Source organism: Rattus norvegicus, chromosome 3 (genome assembly GCF_036323735.1).
Source record: "Rattus norvegicus strain BN/NHsdMcwi chromosome 3, GRCr8, whole genome shotgun sequence".
In the NCBI taxonomy this organism is placed as follows: domain Eukaryota; kingdom Metazoa; phylum Chordata; class Mammalia; order Rodentia; family Muridae; genus Rattus; species Rattus norvegicus.
The window spans coordinates 49,145,475-49,167,241 of NC_086021.1; the positions used below are offsets into that span (position 1 = coordinate 49,145,475).

The 21,767-nt window shown below is 41.5% G+C and overlaps 1 long non-coding RNA gene across 1 annotated transcript in view; it reads left to right on the top strand.

Annotated features, from left to right (window-relative positions):
- The first annotated feature begins 804 nt into the window (after positions 1-804).
- Positions 805-21,767, top strand: part of LOC134486357 (uncharacterized) — a 34,973-nt gene continuing 14,010 nt past the window's right edge. The window contains exon 1 of the long non-coding RNA XR_010065179.1: positions 805-1,164. This is a non-coding gene — a long non-coding RNA (uncharacterized LOC134486357). The remainder of the gene's footprint in view (positions 1,165-21,767) is intronic.

Below are 21,767 nucleotides of genomic sequence, written 5' to 3' on the forward strand. Positions count from 1 at the left end.
TTCACACTGTGTGCAGACGGCAATATTGCAGTGAGTACTTGACTGTTGTCAGGAGTCACACCTCGTCAAAACCATGTTGGCCAATTAACCTGTGGCCACACCAAATACCTCTCTTTGCCCATGTGTGTACATGCAGTTTTAGTTATAGGCGTATCAACCTATTTCCATAACATGTCACGTGTTTTTTTTTTTTAATACTTTCTATATGCCCCACTAAATGGTAAAATCTGAAGGCAGAGGGAAGAGGTGGCTGAGAGCTCAATTGGTAGAATGTTGCCCCTAGCATGTGCGAAGCCCTGAGTTCAATTCTCAGCACAGCATTTGGGAACGGGAAACACATGGATCACAAGTTCAAGGTCATCCTGTGCTTGTCAGCTAGTTCCAGCCTGGTCTTAGTCTAAAGCAGCCCTGTCTAAAGCAAGCAAGCGGACAAAATCCACATAAACTAATTTACCAGAGACCCAGTGGACAGCTTGATGGGGATAGTTAGTAATAACACATACTGTGTGCCCTTACCACATGAAACAAAGCAGGGAACAATATGAAGTAACGGTATGTTAATTAGCTCAATTATGACAATCCGTTTACAATATACAAATGTCCACACATTGCATTCTATACGGTAAATACATGAAATTACTATTTCTCATTCATGCCTCAATAAAGTCAGAAAAGTTCAAAAAAAATGAAGAGAAATAGAGTCTTCAATAAATGAATAAATGGTAGAATTTACTATGCTTCAAATTTCCTGAACCATCTCAATTCCTAGTGGCGGCTATTAAACTTAATAAGCGTTTCCGGAAAGCACGCTCTGCTCAGGGTCCTGTACCAGGTGCGATTGGCTATAGAGAACTGGTACGTTTGTCAGTTGGAGAGATTTTCCTGAGGGGGGGTCCTACCAACTCTTCGCACCACAGCGATGGTTGTAATAGTATGAGTCTGGAGGCCACACAGCAGACAATCAGCTAGCTGGGATATCTGTCTGCACAGAGAGTTCAGAATTCAGAATTCCCACCCCACGGCTCAACGCTGGAGAAACGCCGCAGTAGTCAGGCAACACCCTCCAAAAGCCCCAGGCCCCTGAGCTGCAAACGTGCCAGTCATCCGAGACCTGCCACACAGATGTGCTCTCTGCTTATTCGCTTTGGTCTGGAGAGGTGGTCAGTGAGTATTTATTATTAGTTTGTTGACAGCATTCTTGACATGAAGCCAACACAATGAGTTGCTAATCACAGCAAGGGTCATTTATTTCCTATTTTGGGTCACTTGCTTTCTCTACTGAAGGAAAGGAACATGACAGCTCTCTGTTACTCATGCCAAATTCAAGCCCCCTTTTTCTTCTGAAATCTGCATACGCCATCCTTCCTGACTGTACTTTACCGTTACGCAGGTATTTGAGCTTCTGCTCATACTTGGGAGACCCCACTTAACAAGACCCGCTTCCTGCAAGAGTGGAGAGGCCAGAGGCCGTTGGAGCCTTCCTTCTCGGCTCCTACGAGGGGTAGTTTATGCTTGCTGAGCTGCTCAGTGCCTTCCCTTGGCCCGCTTTCCTTTTAGAATCCTCACAGCAGAGCAATATCTCTTCCATGAATATATTATCTTTGCTAACTTGACAGTCTTGCCGCTGACAATATTGGTCGTACTTCACTCCCCTGCTGGGGTCCAAAATCAGATCCAACACCTCTGGGCCTGTACCGCGGTTGTAGAGCAGCTGAAGGGGCCCACTGCCAGTGGCTGTGAAAGGGATTCTTTCCAGCCTTAGCACCTGACTTCCTGGCTGCCTCTCTTCTAGTCTAGTCTCATTGGTTGCTGTGGCAGCTGTTGAGTCTCGCAGTGAGCTTGGTGTTGGGTCAAGTCTTCCGTTTGGCTGCCATACTCCCTTAGGCGCCATTTTTTTTTTTTTTTTTATTTATCCTTGATTACAGAGAATGTCCTCCCATCACCTTTTAAAATAATTCAATAGGCATAACCAATCCTTTGGAGTAGGATATTTGATTTTTTTTCTTTTTTTTTTAGTTTTCAGTGCTGAAATGCAAGCAGTAGGGGTAGAGGCAGTCCGAAGAGAGTTCTGAGTTTATGATTCGTCATTTAGAAAACTGGTAACCTTGAATAGTGTTTACAAGTGAAAATACAACACAGATTTGTGTGTATAAGAAAGGTTATAAGAATTCATTCCGAAAACAATTTGGAAAGAATAAATCTTTATGTACGGAGATAGAAAATATGGAATAGTATATATCTCTAGAGGTAAGACTGCCTTTTTTAAAAAGAATAGTTAAAATATTAATCACTTACAAAATCTGTTGTTTAAGGAGAAAAGAAAACCCTTCAGAAGTTTGGTTTTCATTATCGTGAACCAGCCACACACACACACACACACACACACACACACACACACCCATTCAGTGCAAAAAATAACTTTGTATTCTATGAAAGTTCTATGTAGTGTCCCTTGATGGTCAGCTGACTATCAGCACTTGAGATTCTGAGCAATGTTGCTTGTATTAATAAAGTAATTCACCGAAGCTCTGAGGAGATGGCTCAGTGGATATGAGCCTTTGCTTTGCAAACGTGAAGAATGGCATTCAAACTCTCAGCATACACATTAAAAAGTCAGGTAGGATTACATGTGTCTGCAACCCCAGCACTGGGGGACAGCCAGGAAGATCCTCATAGCTCACTGATCACTGGTTAGCCTAAACAAACTGTTAACATTTTAGTATTTCTAGAGCCTTTAATCTAACTCCTTTTGGGGAGTATAATTTTTATTATATTTTACTTAATTAATTTTTTATTTATGAATTTAATATGTATGGGTGTTTTGGCTGTATCTATGTATGTGCATCACATGCATCCCGGTGCCTAAGGAGGTCAGAAGAGGGCGCTGGAGTCCCTGGAGTTTCAGACAGCTGTGAGCTGCCACGTGGGTGCTGGGAATGAATCCAGGTCTTCTAGAAAGACAGTCAGTGCTTTTAAGCTCTGAGCCATCTCTCTAGCCCTTGGGAGTACTGTGTGTGTGTGTGTGTGTGTGTGTGTGTGTGTGTGTGTGTGTGTGTGTGTGTGTGGTGTGTGTGTACGTGTGTGCGCATGTGCACGTGTGTGACAGTTTTAACTATTTACATTATGAATAAAGGTACAAGAGCAAAGCATGGACTATGACAACAAATACTAGAGGAACATTTTGTCTATACATAAAGAGGTGAATCTTTTTTGCAATACAATTGTGTAAAGAGTATATCTGAAGACTATCTGTACTACCCACAGACATCAGGAAACATTTTTAATTCTCATACGATTCTTGTGGCTTACAAGGTCTTCAAGAACTTTTTTTTTTCTTTTTTGAGAAAAATTCATAACATCTTGCCTTCATGTCCTCAATTATTATTAAATACAGAAGTTGGGGTTCTAACAGGCAGCTAGTCAGAGAGAAAAGAACAAAAGCGAACACCTGACTCGTATCAAACGTTTGAAGAAGTAAGAAGCAAGGTGACGGACCACCATCGCATGTTCTACAGGCTTGGTAGTGGCTTTCCATTTGCCCAAACTGAAAGCATTCCAATTGGTCAAGACTCATTCCCTACAGTTACACAGGAGCTTAAGGGGGCAAAGCCATTCTGTGCCAAGAGCCCCTTAGGTCAGCAATAGAGGCTGTGTCTAGAGTGTACCCTAGAGAAGCCATGAGTAAGAACACCACACGCGGCCTCCTCCACAGAGACGTTTTCCTAGTTATCTGACGGGAACTTAAGGCTAACGTGATGCTTGGTCATCAGGATGACGTCATCTCAGGCAGTCAATCTGTACTTCTCCAACAATGAAGAGGCTCTAAATACTATTAATAGGAAATAAAGATAAATACTTGAAATCTGTTCTCCCCTCAAAGGCAGGGAATGCCATGTTCTTTGCAAGGCTTTGCAGGGCTCTCATTCCTTGTTTCTATGTCCTAAAGTCTGTGCACAGCGAAGTTACTAAATGAACAAAATGTTTAAATGCTAAAATCAAGAGAGTTCCCTTGGAATTCATTTGCACTTTCTTAAACAGGTTAATGTTACAGAGTGGATACATTTCAAATACAGCTTCCAATTCTTTCTAAAAAATGAGGATCTGTGGGATAAACAAAATTAACTCAAACTTTGATTTTGAAGTTATCCCCAACTGGTATCTGCTGCCTATGGTTTTACATCTACATCCTTTAAGCACTGTTTTCTGTTTTCTTCCTCTACTTGATCTTTTGAAGTGTGATTTGTGTATAATAACATAAATCTAGGTCTTTGGAACCAACGTTCCGTTCGAATGATTGACATTATAGGATTTTAAAGTACGTGCGAGAGGATTCTGTCGCTAGACACTAAATTGAAATTTTAAGGAAATGGTGGGAATGGCTGGAAGGGAAAGAGGTAGCCTTTTAAATCTAATTTGTTATGCACCGCAGTAGGGTAATGGATGCAATGAAAAGTTCTTTTATGGAGTTCCCACATCCAAAAGGTATTTTGGTAGCAAAGGTTGTTAAGCAGACTCCCTGTGGTCCTCTTCAACTGAAGATGGTAGGGCATGAGGTATATAGGTCTGTGTCCTCCTGGTTTTTATTTCCTTGGGAATAAAACGGCAAAGGACACCTTAGGCTGCTTAGAGATCACAAAGGGGTTGCCAGAACCCTCACAGTCGGCCTGAATAGAGGATCGTGCTGAAGGGCAGCTGGAACCTTGGAGGGAGTTAAATCCTTCAGGTGGATCTTTTCAAATTCCAATAGTGAAGAGTTACTGGAGAATTGGTGAGGGTTTCACTAGGCCCCAGCAGGTTTGAGATCAAAAGCTTTGCTTAAATAAAAGCCTGTTGGGAAATCTTAAAACCTCTTTGTAATGTAACTTTAAAAAGTTAACACAAAGCACCCTCAGACTGAAGCGGATAACAGCACGAACAAAGACTATATCGAAACTGATTCCATTAGGAGAAATACAAAATCGCTTAATTTAAAGAGCAATGCAGTTACATTACCGTGAGCAGAACTACATACATCATGCCACCCCGCCCACCTAGATGACTTTCATTTATTGTTACATATGCCAGACTGAACGTTGTTTTCCGTTCAGATCTGATTTTGAAACAAAACACAAGTTCATTTTTCAAGCAAAGATCAATGTTATCCAAACAACACACACCTAAAAAAAAAAGTCTTGAAAATGAGCTAAAATTAATCTTGATGGGCTTAACTGCTCTTCCTGGTGTCAAACTGCTCATTGCCCCATCATTAATAAGCTACCAAAATCACAATAAAGTATTTTATAATTAATATCTATCTGTCTTTTGAAATGTCATATGTTCATAGCTGAAAGTGTCAATTCGTGGTTTGGTATAGGGAAGGGAACTTTTTGTGTGTCCAGTGTCTCCATTTGTACTACTTTAACCTTTCATAGCAATTACACACGTGCGTAAGTGTGTTTTAGATCAATAGATCAATAAGTATGGTGAAGTACGTCACGCAGCCATTTAGAGAAAATTTAGACCCACAGCTTCTGACTCAGTCTGAGAGGCAACAGTAAGCCAGGCTTCTCAGGACTCAAATGTGGCAGGATGCCATGGTTCAAGTCAGGTTTCACTATGTCTTCTTCAAACACCTTTTCCTGGTGGTTGTTATTGAAGAAAATTATCCTGAAATTTTTATATTGGTGGAGAAAATGGCAGCATGCCCGTATGCGATCTTTTGTTTCCCTTTTCTCCTTCTTTTAAAAGAGATTTATTTTATGTGTACATGTGCCTGCCCGGTTGTCGGTTATGTGCACCATATGTATTCTAGTTTGCACAGAGTCTGGAAGAAGGAGTTGGGTGTCTGGGAACTGGAGTTGTGGGTGCTTGTGAGCTAACACATAGGTGCCAGGGGATTGAACCTGTGTCCTCTGCAAGAGCAGCGAGTGTTCTAATGGAGGAGCCATCGCCACCGGACTTAAGCTGTGTCTTGTCCCTTACCAGTCCAATCTTTTGTTCTGTATGAAAACCAAATCCCCAGGATAATGGCTTAGAACACTCACTCTGGGAAGTAAAGTAGTGTTTCCTAAGTAGCAACTGTCCCTTTGTCTCAGATAAGCTTGTTTCTATGTTTGGTGGTCTTTTTAGATTCACCACACTCACTGGGAAAAAAAAATCAAGTACCTTAGGATAACTTCTCCACTAGAGAAAGCAACCTTTAATGTTTTGGTGCTGTTAATGCTCTTGATAACTTTACTTATATACGTAGAAGGTTGACATTTTCCACAACAAATTTGGGGTGTGTGTGTGTGTGTGTGTGTGTGTGTGTGTGTGTGTGCCATAGGTGATGAAATTTTAAAATTACTGATATATTGCAAGTACCAATACAAATATTTTTCTTCAACAGGCTATAATCACCTTCATTTTGTTGATTTCACAATATATTTAATAATTCTGACAAGTATTAGGCTGCATTCATTTCTGTTCTCATAAACTGTTTTAGTAAACATGTTTAAACATAAATTCGGAAATGTTTTTGGCATAAATTCCTAGATGTGAAGTGGACTTAAAAATGTTGAAGGATTTTGTTAAACTGCCCTACAAACAGCTCTGCCAATTTACACTTCACCAACTGCGCACAAGTCAGTTTCCCTCTAACCTAGACGAGATATTATTTATTTGAAATTAATTAAAATTCATTTAAAGGTTGTTAATCTAATTGGGGAAATTGTCTCACATTTTTATTACTTTTTCAAGCCCTCAATTACTTAAGAACCTTTAAGTAAATAAATTCTTAATAAGTCACACCTGGCCACTCCCCCCCCCCCCCCATGGCACATGTCTGGCACCAAACTGACTTTCCTTTCCTACCCAAGTAGTTGTCCCTTTACAGCAACAGTAGATTTGAATCCAAGTGGGGGGGGCAAATATTAGCCTAAATAATTGGGGGGGAAATCAGATAGTTGTCATGACTCTCAGAATAAAAGAATATTTGATTACCAACTCTTTTAACCTTTGAATCCCTGCTATTCTCCATTACTGGGGGTGGCGGGGTAAATTCAAATTAGCAAGCAGACGCTGTGGTGTTCTTCTAGGACACTTCCTTCTGCGAATCACAAAAATAAGAAAACCCAGGTCTTAGTTGCTCTTGAAGGCTGTAGTTAGATTATGAATTCTCTCACAAATCCTAAATTCGATAAGCTGCTGGTGTGATATGATGTATAAAACAACACCACTGTATCTTTGAATATAACATAGACAACATGGCGGAGGGGGGGGGGGCTACTTCACTATGGCAAGGAAACCAAATTAGTACTAGAAGTTTAAAAACTATAAACCTGAAAGGTTTACATCTTAATCAAAAGAGCAATGCACAGAAGGCAGTAGGTTCTCTGTGGGAAGTTCATGGAGCCTGTACAGACTCCATTGTGCACCTGAGGGGCTCATAGGCGAGCTCCATTTATCAGAATGGCTGTTCTACCAAACATGAGGCTAATCAGGTGCGCGTGTACGCATACGGGTGACACACACATTTCTGCAATAGCAAAAACAAGCCAGCGATACAGCGCGTAAATTGTCTTAACAGGTTTTGCTTCATTTTAATGAAAAAAAAACTTACTAATTAATGCAAGTGTTGCAATCATTTTTATGACATTCCCCAAAGCTGGCACTTTAAGGGTTATGCCATATGCTGATTGACAGCAGCCATAATTCTATACAATGAGACTGTACCATATTGTTTGAAGTGAGGTGATACTCATCTCTTGAAACTGATCAAACATACGATTGCATCAAACAGTGTTACAACGTAATCGCGCAGCATGCAGGGACTGCCAGTGCTGATCGCCCTGCTACACTTTTTGCCTTGGACTTCCCTAATAGCAGCCGTGACACATCACTGCACCCACATTTTCCTCTAAGAACCGGAGACTAAGACAGAGCAAAAAAATCTGCTTAAGACTGGATTGGTTATGCTGTGTGAGTGTGCATTTGTGGATTTCTTGGAATCGCAAATTCGTTCCCACTAACATCTCCCTGAGTACAAAACCCATAAAGGACGGGATAAAAAGGAGATTCCACACAGGGCATGAAAGAATTCAAGTGCTCTTTGTTTTCCTTTAGTAAACAAGCACACTGGCTTGAAAGTCGCTTTACTTTTTAAACAGTTCCCTTTCTCTGCAGCACCCAGTGACAAAGCAGCACCTGATGATTATTTTTCTTCCCCAGTGCGCTATTTTGCAAAGCTGCTGCTCGGCTGGTAACGGTGAGCCCACCTCAGTTCTCAGTTGCAAACCGATGGAAAGGGGCCTGAGATCTTGTCCCCCGGGCTCAGTAAGTAGCTGCAGGTCTGAAGGGTAGTGGTCAACGGTGCCTGCGGGGAGCTTTGTCCTAGGTGGTTTCTACAGGAAAAACCCTTGTCAGGGGTTTCAAAGTTAGGCTCCCATTTTAATTTTCACTAAATCACATGTCCATCCATCCATCCATCCATCCATCCATCCATCCATCCATCCATCCATATTTACAAAAAAAAAGTCATTAAGCAACTTTCAAAAACTATGCTGAGGACAGGTTGCAGAGAAACAAGGGGTCGGGATGATATCATCATCTGTTCATCAAGCATCAGTCTGTGCAGGCATAAGAACCCTTACTATCCAGTCTGGTCTTCTGTTCATTCTTTAGTCTACACTTACTGTTCCTTCACCCTTAGCCTGGGTGTGCTCAGTGGGAGGCCTCCTAGGCTAAATATCTTCCAGCTGCTTGGACCCGTAGAAACCCTGTGAGCACAGGGACTCTTGCACACCAGCTACCCAAACACTCCACACAGCCACTTCTATGATTTGTACACAGGGGAATCTGAGACTGCCAGCCTCCTGACCTCCTCCAAGTTACAAGACCACAGAGCTCTCCATTCCTACAGCCTCTTGCCTAGCTGTCTGTAGGAAGGTCGGGCACTTCAACAGAGACACCAGAGATCCGTGCTTTCCCTCTGGTCACCTCTGTTGCCCCAGTAACTGGCGGGCCCTTATGCAATATGAGGAGATAAAACTGTCTTTTGGTTTGTCCTCCCCAAATTTCCCCATTCGTGATGTCAATGTCATGTTTTAAGATCTGGAGTTTACATTTCAAAAGACTCAGTACTGACTGGGTGTTTTGATATCTGTAGTTGCTAGCATCCCTAGCCTAAATAAGAGAGCAAGCCCTTGCCAACTGCCTGCGGGTGAACAAGGGTCAGCGCTTTTGCCACCTTTCCGGTTTCCTCCTTTCTTGCTCTGTGTGTGAGCCAGTGTGGGGTTGAGTCTAGGAGCCTGTGTGTGACTGCACGGAGACAAGGGGAGATATTAGGTGTCTTCCTACCTTGTTCCATCTTTATGCTTTGAGACAGAATTTCTTGCCAAACCTAGAGCTCACTGTCTACAGTAGCCAGCCAGCGAGCCCATTCAGTTCTCCTTTTTCTAGCTCCAAGAACTGGGAATAGAGGCAGGCAGCGCCACGGCGAGGTTTTTACACGGATGCTGGGATTCACGCTGGGCAGCAAGTATTTTACTCACTAAGCTGTGTCTCCCCAGACCCATTGTTTGATTTTGTGTTTGAACCTATGTGGGTGTGCAAATGGAGGTCAGAGGTTGATGTTGGGCATCTTCCACGATTGTTCTCCACATCTGTCTGTCTGTCTATCTATCTATCTATCTATCTATCTATCTATCTATCTATCTATCTATCTATCATCTATCTTCTAACTATTTATCTTCTATTATTTATTTTTAATATCTATGTGTTGATAATTTCATATAATAGTACAATATATTTAGATCATATCCGTGCCTCACAACCCCTCTAACTTCGCCTGGAAAACATCACCAACCCCATGAATACACGAGCCTCCCCTCAACTTTTCTGTTGCCCACTGAGTGTATTTCCTACTGTCCCTCTGCATGGGTGCAGAGCCACCCGCTCGGGCATGGCTGACGACCAAAGCCACACCACTGAAAAAGAGTGTCTTTCACCTGCTACAGTGGCCTCAGTCGTACACCGGCTTTGCCACTCCTGGCAATTCAGATTGCCCCACAAAAAGGATTCTAAGTCTCTAGCCGAGGAGGAGGAAACCCAGCCTTCTAAGTACAGTGGTTTGAATGAGAATGGCTCCCCTGGACTCAGCTTTGACTACACAGTCCCCAGTTTGTGACCTGTGTGGGCAGGATTAGGACCTGTGGCCTTGCTAAAGAAAGTGTGTCACTGGGGGTGGGCTTTGAGGTTTCAAAACCCCTATATGCAAATGAGAGGCATTTCCAGCGTCTCTCATGTTCTGTCTGTCTTGTGTTTGTTATCTAAAGATGTGAGCTCTCAGCTACTGCTCCATTGCCTGCGATCCTCCCCACCACGGTGTTCACGGACACTGAGCCTCTACAAGTGAAAGCCCCAAATACACTCATTCTTTTACAAACTACCCTGATTGTGATGTCTCCTCACAGCTATAGGAAAGTAGGACACTAAGCTACCCAAAAGATGATAGAAAGATACCGTACTTTTCCTTCCCAGAAGCCTCTAGTGCAGAGGCTCACAGAGCCCTATGGCATTGGCCTGCCTGCTTTTATGAGTTGGGATTCAGAAATGTGCAAATTTCACTTTTTGAATTTTTATTTTTTGAAAACTGGTCAAAGGCTAAGATTACTTTTCCAGTCACTCTGGGCGTTTCCCCACCATTTCTCTGTTGCGTTCATCACACGGCTGCTTGTCTAGCCTTCATGTGAACACTGTGGTCTTGCTCCCTTTTCTCTTTCTCCCGTCTCCCAGCAGTTACTGAGATTTATAGCTTGCTTCTTCTGTTGTTCTCCCAGTAAACTCTAATAAAATTATCCTTGAGATTCCTTTTGAGTCTGTTTCTGAATTCTTTTATTAACCAGACTAAGAACCCCAAAAGGCACAGTTTTTCCCAGTGTCTTAGTCAGTGTTCTGTTGCTGTGAAGAGACACCATGACCATGGCAACTCTATAAAAGAAAGCATTTAATTGGGGCTTACTTACAGTTCTGAAGGTTTAGTTCATTATCCTTATGGTAGGAAACATGGTGCATGCAGATAGACATGGTAACTGAGAGTTCTGTATCTAGATTCAAAGGCAGAAGGAAAAGAGAGACCCTGGTTTTGCAGATATGGGCTTCTGAAATGTCAAAGTCCATACATATATATGTATATATATATATTTAGGATTTCTAGAAGAGATATCATATATCATGAACACAGTAACTCTTACAAAGGAAAACATTTAATGGGGGCTGGCTTACAGTTTGAGATTTAGTCCATCATCATCATGGCAGGGAGCATAGTGCTGGAGAAAGAGCTGAGAGTTTTATATACGGATCAGTAGTTGGCAGAAAGAAAACTGGCTTGAGCTTCTGAGATCTTGAAGCCCACCCATAGTGACATACCTTTCCCCACAAAGCCACACTTATTCCATCCAACAAAGCCACACCTCCTAATTTTCTATGGATCTCTGATGACCATTTTTATTCAGAACACATATATGTGTATACATATATATATTCAGAACATAAATATATATTTACAATCATATGACTTCTTCATGAATATATACACAAAAATAAAATATATACATTTACGTATATATAAAATAAAGTAGTTTCCTGAATATAAATTTCCTTAAGATTCAGCAGAGGGAATGGAGAAACATAACTTATTAAAGCACATTATTTTCAAAGAAATGATAACAAAATTGACAGCAGACTTTATTATTGTTACTATTATTGTTGTTGTTATTGTTGTTGTTGTTATTATTGCACTGCTAGAGATGGGACATAAGCACTGTGTATCCTAAATCAGCATTCTTCCACTGTGCTTCCTCCCTAATGACAGCAGACTTTGTAGAAGCAGCATAACAGATGAAATAACATAAAGTATTATCTGCAACTATAATTATAGTCATCAATCATCAGTTTTATAGTCATATATATTCCATTTCCTATGCTCATGACACCCAACAGTTATATCAATTATAAATATTTCTTCCCAGATAAATAGGTAGAAACTTTGACCCACAGAATGTTGTAGATAATCTGAATAAAAATGTTAACAGAAAAGAATTATATCATGGCAAAAATTATGTACAATGTATAGCTTGGTAATTAGTAACTGGCGAGTGTCCAGACACAACTGGGACATCTATTCCACAAGCCTTCCACAATGCTCAGCAAACGTCACAGAGGAAGGGGCACAAAGATATGAGATAGTGTCTTTTAGACAGAGTAAGAATGGTCCCATAAGCTCATAGATTTGAAAGCTGAGTTACCAGAGTGGAACTATTTGAAAGGATTAGGAGATGTGGCCTTGTTGGAGGATGTGTGTAACTTGGCTTTGAGGTTTCAGAAGCCCGTGCCTAAAAATCCAGGGTCTCTCTTTTTCTTCTGCCTTTGGATCTCTGTGTAGAACTCTCAGGTACCATATCTGCCTGTATGCTACCGTGTTCTCTAGCACGAGGATAATGGACTAAACCTTCAGAACTGTAAGTCCTAATTAAATGCTTTCTATTATGAGTTGCCATGGATATAGTGTCTTTTCACAGCGATAGCTAAGGCGTGTGTATATGTGGTATGTGTATGTGTGTGTTATGCATACATGTATCATGTATACATGTATATATGTGTCTTTATAACCTCAGCATTGTATGGTTGGAAGTTCCTTTCTAAACTATTAATATACATTGAAGATCACTGACTATATTTAAATGTCAGGGTTACAGTTTATATTTATAGTTCTTTCTAAATGTTTCTTTTCACAACTATCTACATCTCACTTTTAAATATATATTATATATAACTATATTTAATATTATAATTATATATAATATATATAAAATATATATATTTTAAACACACACATACTATATATATATCCAGACACCACATGATACCTCTCTGATAGTTGTATAATCTGAAATTCTCTGGGGCCCAGCCTTGCTGATCTCTTTCCTGCCTTTCTGGGTGATCTGTTCCCCCACTTGCTTGTAATTTTGACTGGGGTGTTCATCTTCCCAGGCCTCATCTGCAGACATCCCATGTGGGCAGGGGTGAGGTTTCATCACAAGCTGATTTGTTCTCTGAAACATCAGAACATGAAGTTTTCAGTTTATGTACTGACCTTAGAAGAGGGGGAAGCTGGGGAACTACAGATTCTCAGGCCAGGCCATTTTCCACGGTCTACATCAGTGGTTCTCAGTCTCCCTAATGCTGGGACCCTTTAGTACAATGCCTCATGTTGTGGTGACTCGCTCATAAAATTATTTTCATTGCTCTTTCATAACTGTGATTTGCCTACTGTTGTGAGTCACAATGTAAACATCTGATATGTGACCCCTGTGAAGGGGTCGTTTTGTCCCCCAAAGGGATCGTGACCCACAGGTTGAGAAACACTGGTCCACACAAGCCAGCTTTCCCCTTTAACACTTCCCTGGGCCTGTATGTAGATTGACTAGTTTGTGGTTAACATCGGAAGTCCTGTGCAAGAGTTCTACCTCAGTTACCTAGTCCCCCGCCCCCAAGGAATCCAAGGGTCATGTATTCTATCTAAGTATGGTATCAATTCCTTTAGACTTCTGGGACCATTACCAGCATCCAGCCTTTCTCCTGCAGTGTCAACAGCCAGGGTTACACCTCACAGTTCAAGGTTCTAGGGGCTGGTAGTTCAGCATGTGAGTCTTGGGAGACACAGTTCGGTCCACCACACACATAAAACGAACTTCTCTCTGACACTCATTTGCTGCGTCTCCTCTCTCCACATACAGATCTGTCTCAATAGCCTGCCTGGCTCAATGTAGGTTCAGACCCTGCTTCTTTCCCTTCGACACTGGCATACCACATCTCCCAACTTGTTTAGTCGAGGGCTGGATGCCAGCTTTGAGGTCACTTCCGCAGAGACACGCTTCCTGACCCTCAGGTGAGGTTATAACTCCAGGTTTGGAGATCTGTATGCTCTCACACCTCTTCCCAGGATGCCAACACATTGCTACATTTTGCACTTACAGAAATTCTCCCACTCTACAATGTTATGCATTGTTAGATACACCACAGGTTTCGGAACATTTGACAGGAGAAGCACGATGCTACTCCACTAATCGGCGACTGAAAAGGAGTAACCTTGCACTCGAAACACCACAAGATTCAGTATCGTTACACAACAGGCATTTGCTTCTCTCTCTCTTGAGAGACTGTGACTTGATTTTCTGGAATTAATTTGTGGTCGACTCAGATGCGGGTTGTAGCTCTGTGCTCCAGTAAAGCAAGTTGGGTGTCCGTCTTCTTCATGTACTTCCAGGTGTCTACCCAGAATGGCATCTCCTCAGGGTGTCTCGCCTCATGAGGGGGCAGAAGTTGAAGAAGGCAGGGTGAGCTTCTGCTGTGGAAGAGTCTTGGTTTGATACTTTGCACTTACTCACTTCCCAGCTTTGCAGGTCAACTAATATTTCAAGGTCATGGTCAAACCCGACAACAGGGAGACATTACCTCTAGCAGGAGACATTACAGAGGTCAGTAGGAAAGCTACAGTTACAGGCCAGTGAGGAATTGGCAATCATTTGATCTCATGATGACAAAACCCAATTTCTAGTCTGTTTATTTACAATAGATTTTCCATGTTTCTCTCTACTGAAAACTCGTGGGAAAAACCTTACATTCAGAGCTTACAGCACTCCCTGAGTCACTTTTGGTCAACTACAGTCATGTATATCATTCCACTGGCTGTACTTATGTAACCACAGCTCATGAACACTCAGAAACAATTGTGTAAAAAGGAGTCCCGGCATTCTCTGTTTTGTTAAGTTCAGACATTCCCCCTACAGTGATGCTTATCACTAGAGATAAAAGCCTTTGTGTAGAAATCAACAAGTAGTCTTTAACAGACACTTGACATCTGAATTATAGTCCATAGTGTGTGAAGTGGGTGTACAACCTCTCTAGCTTGTAAACTCTACAATCTGTTTCTAATGTCTTTAATTGTACTGTCTGGATGCAATGGCAATTCTTTTGACTGTGTCTCAATAACAAACAAAACACAGGCTTATCTTCCAGTGCGTATTTTCTCTTCTTGTGGGGTCTACAAAAGACATTTAAATGTCAGCTCATCTTTTCTCCAGCCATGAGTATTTGCCTTAATTATTGTAACTTTGTTGTATAGCCCTTGCCCTCCAGCTCTTTTTGGCTTCCTTTGCTCTTATACTAACTTTCATTTCAAAGCTACCTTGCAGTGTAATACATTGGAAGTCATTTAAAAGGATGATCGGAGACCCAAATTTAAGTTAAAATTATACCCATATGGTGATAAAAGTGTTAAGTAACACAACTAACAGACTTGCTTGGCAATGTCAGCTATACCTAAGTGCTGGGATATTCTTGAAGCATCCATTCAAATGCAGTACTCGGTCCAAATCTGAAAGAACATCAGCCATTGTTCTCCTACCTCAAGTAGGAGGCGTGCACACCAGAGAAGGGGCTGTAAGGGTCAGCACTGGTCCCCTATAAAGTCCAAGATCATATCGAAGTGCTTATCAACATAGAATTGAACCACACTTTACGTCTGACTAGTGTGATTCAACACCTGTCATTGACGGCCAGATAGAGCAGTGGCTCCTATATAGTGAGGACAGCATCATGGTTAAGAACACACAACAGTTCATAGGCCAAACACGAATTTCAAGGCAGCTCAACTTAGTCATTTATTTCCTTTACAGAACACTGAAGAGCTCAGTCTCCGTGCTGCCTCCACTCCCTCCTCCCCACCCCCACCCAGTGGCCAACACAGGACAGCTGCTTCTGCTCCAAAATATTTGTGTTCAAATTACACTCTCCTATCAAGATAACCTTCCCCTGAAGTTTCGTCTTTTGAACTTCCGTTCTCTTTTCCTTTCCTCCCACTTTTCACTGTCTTTCTTTGCCTGGGCAAGACTTACCATAGAACAATGGAGAAAACACAGAGGGAGATGGAGGATGTTGGCATCACACGAAAGTGAGGCACATCCAGCTCAGCCCCATCCTCTTCAGTGCCTTCATCTCTAATGACGTCCTAAAGTGGAAAGGTTGCCTCATTGGGGTTACGTAAATGTTCTTTATATCTGGCCTTGTCTTACTAAGTCATGCCTTTCACGATAAGATAATGAAACAGCCTTAATGAATGAATAAATAGGAAATATATGACTAGGATACAGCAAGACATTAAATCTATGTGGGAAATTATTGTTAGGAACTTTGAAGTCTTTATCATTAAACATTATGTCGGGCAGTGATGGTGTAGGTCTTTGATCCTAGCACTTGGGGAGGAAGGGGCAGGCAGATCTCTGTGGGTTTGAGGCCAGTGTGGTCTACTGAGTGAATTCCAGTACAGCCAAGATTACACAGAAAAAGCCTGTCTTGGAAAAACCAAACCAAACCAAACCAAAAATAAACAAACAAGAAATTGACAACTAGAAGGGTAAAAATACATTTTTAAGACTCGAAATTTGCCTATATTACATAATAACCAAAAATGTGAAAAAATTTAGAAATTTGAGGGACAAAGCAAATTATACCTATATTCATCAAAACATCTGAAGCTCAAAGAACAACAGTAGCAGTATTGCAACAAATTTTTTTTTTAATTTTAATTTTTGAGACCGGGTGTTTTTCTATGTTGTCCTGGAACTGTCTACACAGACCAGATTGGCCTCAAACTTACAGAGATCACCTTGTCTCTGCTGCCAGAGTGCTGGGGTTGAGGGCGCGTGTCAATCTGTCTGAACGCAGCAAAATATGTTTTATTAGAAGTCTTTGAACACAGTAGAAGCTAAGTCTGACTGAAGCCGACCTCGCTGGGAGTTGCAGCTGCTGCAGCCCCGCTCACCTCACCACCATTTCTTTGCTATCTTTTCCAATCTCATTTATCTTATCTATAAGCTCAGGATTTGGGAGCTTTTCTTTCGTACTGGTTATTTTTGGTGGTTGTTTTGTTTTTAAGCAAGGTCTCACTACATACCCCGGGTTTGTAATAGAACTTTTTCTGTAGCCTTGCCAAGAACTGAACTTGCAGTCTCCTCCCTCAGCCTCTATCAGTTCCCCACAGTGCCTCCAGTGTGTGCATACATGACGATGCTATGGGTTCTGTGTGAGGATTCTCTTGGAAGACTTCTCACAAACTCCTTTCCTTGACTGCAGAGCGAAACAAGTAAGAAACCATGGGTTCTGTGTTTGAAAGAGATACTGTAGGAATGTGGTGGTGCTTTGACGGTCCAGCCTTTTGGTGACCAACCAACCGTAAGAGACCGTCTAGAGAGAGTCTAACACATCAGGAGCTGGACTAGGAAGCTACAGTTAATCTGCACCTCTATTTCTTACCATTCGAAACAGTTGTTTTTCTCTATTGAGCAAGTTTTTCTACATCTCTGCCTGGGACACAATCTCAAGTGATGTGAAGAGCAAAACAAAAGGGCAGCACATGTGGCTTCGGATCGGGAGGCAGCCAGGAGTGTGCGAGTTAGGGAGCTGTGATGGGGAGTTCTTGTCTTATGCATGACAGGCTTGGGAACCTCCCGGGAGACAAGCCTGGGAGCCAGGCTAAGCACTGTGTGTGGGTGACGCACCCTCTAACAGAAGGAATGCAAAGTGAGCCATGCCCCACATGAAGAACTTGCTGTGTTAACTCGGCCCTAGCTACTGCTTTTTTCCTATTCTAAGATCTTTTTCTTTGCCTCCTTCCAAAGTTTTCTATTAATTTCTTAGGCAAAGTAACTCTTCATGTTCTATTCAAAGGAACCTTGTCAATAGGCTTGAGATTTCTGTCCTTTAAAACACAAGAGTTGGGCTGGAGAGATGGCTTGCTGGTTAAGAACGTTTACCGTTCTTGCAGAAGACCCAAGTTTGATTCCTAGCACCGATGCTCTGGCCTAACCCCACTCCCAGGGGATGCCCCCTTCTAAGCTCCACCAGTACCAGGCACACACATTGGTCCACAGACATATATGCCATGCGAATACTCATAAACATACACTTATAAGATGAAATAAAAACTTTAAAAATCCCTGAAAAACCTGCAAGGATACTATGATAGCCTTTAATTCATTTCTTGTTTTAGATAGTATACTTTTTGGCACACTTCTTAAGCAAAACGAATGCAAAAGCCTTTCCTTGTCTGTGTCATTGAAAAGCCTGAGGACTTCATTTTCTTTGGTTTCTTCCCCCGAGGCCCCACTATCATCCTTCTGTGTTTGCAACGTCATCCTTTGCGCACGACTACAGTGAGTATGGACTGTGCATAATACAGACTGAGGGGCAAGGGCGGAACACGTGACAGAGCGGCTAGAGCTGGCTTGTAACTTAGCAGCAGTGTAGTTCCAGTCGCTTCTTCTGCGATCTGTGACTTAAGCTCTTACCTGTACCATAAGGGTTTGATAAGGACCAAATCAGAAGACAGGTGAAAGAGTCCCTCTGAAAGGAGGAACGACACAAGTGCAGTAGAATGGCTGCCTCGCAGTAGATGTGGACAGGAGAAGGTCCCACAGTCCGTGCAAGAACCCAGAGTCCTAACATCTGCGAAGATATTCCTACTAACAAGCAAAGAGAGTGAGTGGGGCTAAAGGCAGTCTCCAGCTGGCTGGAGAGCAACCAGAATTCCTTTGTGTTTTCTTTTTAGGTTTCATTCATTCATTCGTGTGTGTGTGTGTGTGTGTGTGTGTGTGTGTGTGTGTGTGTGTGTAAGGAGGATATCAGATTCTCTGGAGCCAGAGTTACAGGCAGGCACGTGTGAGCTCTCACTCACTGTGGTTGCTAGGAATTGAACTCAGGTCCTCTGGAAGGGCAGTGTGCACTCCTACCTGTGAAGCCATCTTTCTAGCGCCTCCTTTTATTTCTTTTGTAGAGTCAGATTTGCTTTCTGAGGTAACTGAAGGTCTGAAAGAAAATAAATCTTACCCCATGTCTTCCTCCTTTAAGCTAAAGGAGCAAACGGTTAATTATACTGTTCTAGCCAACCCTTTCCCTTTCCTAGAAGAGTCCACATGGACTTTTGCCTTAATGAGATGTCACATGAAATGGAATAGCATTTATTATTTACTATGCATATTAAATTTTATCTTCTTCATTTTAAAAACTGGGTGGTTTCGTTGTGTGTTTTACCCATATATTCATATGGCATCTATACGGCTTTTATTGTGTGTTTAGCTGAAGTCCTTGATGTACTCTTTTCTTCAGGTCAGGTACTCATAAAAAGCAAGATGCATAAACCTTCTGGCATTTTTTAGAGTAATTAGAAGCCACGAGTTGCTTATATATTTTCTTGTTCCTTTCTTTTATCTTTTACCCAATTTAAACATAATCCATACAAATGCTCACATAGTGGTGCTTACGTTAGATGGCTTTCCTTTAGGGCTCAGTGATTTTTTTTTAAGGAAATGTTTTAATTAATTAATTTTTTGTGATCGCATGTTTTGCATGCATGCATGTGTGTGTGTGTGTGTGTGTGTGTGTGTGTGTGTGTGTGTGTGTGTGTGTATGTGTACCACATGACTGTCTGATGGTGCAGAGGTCAGAAGGTGCCATCGGATCCTTAAGAACTAGAGTTATGGAAGGTTTGACCAACCATGTGGGTGCTGGGAATAGAGCATGGGGCTTCTGCAAGAGCAACATGCGCTCTCTCTTAACCATGGGGTCATTTCTTCAGCTTCTATTAAAGCATCTTTTATAAAGAGGCTTGACTATCAACTGTGCATAACTGTAACAAAGGCTTATGTATGCACACAGGAGATCATTACTATAGCTCTACATTGACTCTAAAAAGGTCAAGATTTCTACACCTCCCTGCTAATTTCAGCCTTGATCATATACCAGTGCAGTTCATTAGAAGGGGGCAGTACAAGAATTTATTCATTCTATGGCTCCCTTTACTTGCTTAGGAATTAACGGCTAGCTAAAGTATGCGGAAGGAAAGTGTGTTCAAATAATTCATCCATTTAAAATCATCATTTTCATAAGCAGGGAAGGTAACATTATGCAGTCATAGTCATTTTACGTTCTAGCGGCTCATTTCTAAATGGTAAATGCTTTAAAAGCACAGCTCGCCTCCAGCCCCTCTTTCCTGTCTCACACAACGGGAATATGGACAGCTAGCACACACTTACTAAAGAAGGCTGGATTTGAAAACTGGCCCATGTGCATGGAAAAGACTTCTCTGGAAGCTTCCTTCAGCTGTTTAGTATCTGAATGTAACCATCCAGGGAATGGTGGCACTCCCAGTAGGTCGTCTTCACAGAAAGTAATCTTGATGGTTTTGTCCTAGAATGATTTTATTCCAATGGCATCTGAAAAACTTTCATTTTTAGCCCTTCCAGCTTCCTGCCCACCCCCAGACCTTAATATTTTCTCATTGCTCCTTCAGAGGAGCCTCATCTTCTTTCTAAAACATAGAGATAGATCCATGTAACATGAAAGAAAAAAATTAGCATGTGAAGTTTAAGTGGGAAACATAGTGTGTGTGTGTATGTAGATATATATATATATATATATATATATATATATATATATATATATATATATATATGTCGGTTTGTTTTCTCAGGTAAAGTATTCTCACTGTTCTTGCTAGGTAATCTATGTTGGCATAATTTTCAATTAAGCTGCTGAAACTCAAGTGTTTGAGAGAGCAGATACTATTGAAGAGCACAAAGACAGGGCTTTACAGCACTGAACTCTCAGAGAGAAGTAAAGCATCCGGAATGTGCCGAGTTGATGGGAGCTCGCTGTCAAGCCTCTGCACAGGCTGAACGCATCAAGACTCAGCCCCTTACTGTGAAAACCAAACAAGCCACTATCATCCACTAAGGGCGTTTTTAAAAAAAATCGCATTCCTCAAAACCTCTTCAAGACAGCTGTCTCCATCTTTGATTCTCCCTTGGTGGTGGCGGTGCTGTTGGGGCAGCATAGGGGAGACGCTTGGTGTGAGGCCCTATAATCACCTTTGAACGTCAAAACTAGTGCTGCCTGTAGCAGAAGGCTACCAGGTTCTCTCATCTCTCAAGTTTGCACAGAGTTCTTAACTAAAACAAGTTGAGCTTGTAACTTACAAAAACAAAACCAAAACAAAGAAACCAACCAACCAAAAGAACCCTTGATCTTATAATCTAAGAAAGTGTACTCCTTTGTTACAGAGTATGTAATTAGATACATTTGAAATAAAAGGTACGTTAAATAGAAGTTTCATAGACAGGAAAATGCTACTTTAAAACAGGCAGTGTCAAATGCTGTTTTTCAACTGACTACCAAAGGGTGTTTCACAGGTGACTTCTCAGGGCTGATGTTAGCTAATTATTAGCTACCACTCCCTGCCTCCCATTCTAAGTGACTATCTCCTGGCAGAAAGACACAGCCAGGAGCTTTTTGTTTCATTTGTCCTTGGGGTTTTTTATCAGCATAAAGAATGTGGACTGAGCCAAAGTTAGAATAATTCTGCAGCTAAGCAAAAGAGCCCCGTTTAACAGCCCCATTAATTGGAGGCTGTTCCATGATTAATTTGAGGGAAACAGAAGACAGTGATTTCTTTACAACTCACAGTTGGATGTAACATACTCAAAGTAATCCTGTAAATTACATTTTAAATCTTCAACATATTCCGAGCAGATAAAATAGTGGCATGATTGACCAAACTCCTTTTAAAAGTACACATATTACGATGCATCAAAGTTATAAACAGATGGTATTTGGCCTCCTTCCTATTCTCAACATTTGGAATTTCTAAACTATGTGAATTAAACAATAATATTTTATAAACATACAAGGGATTT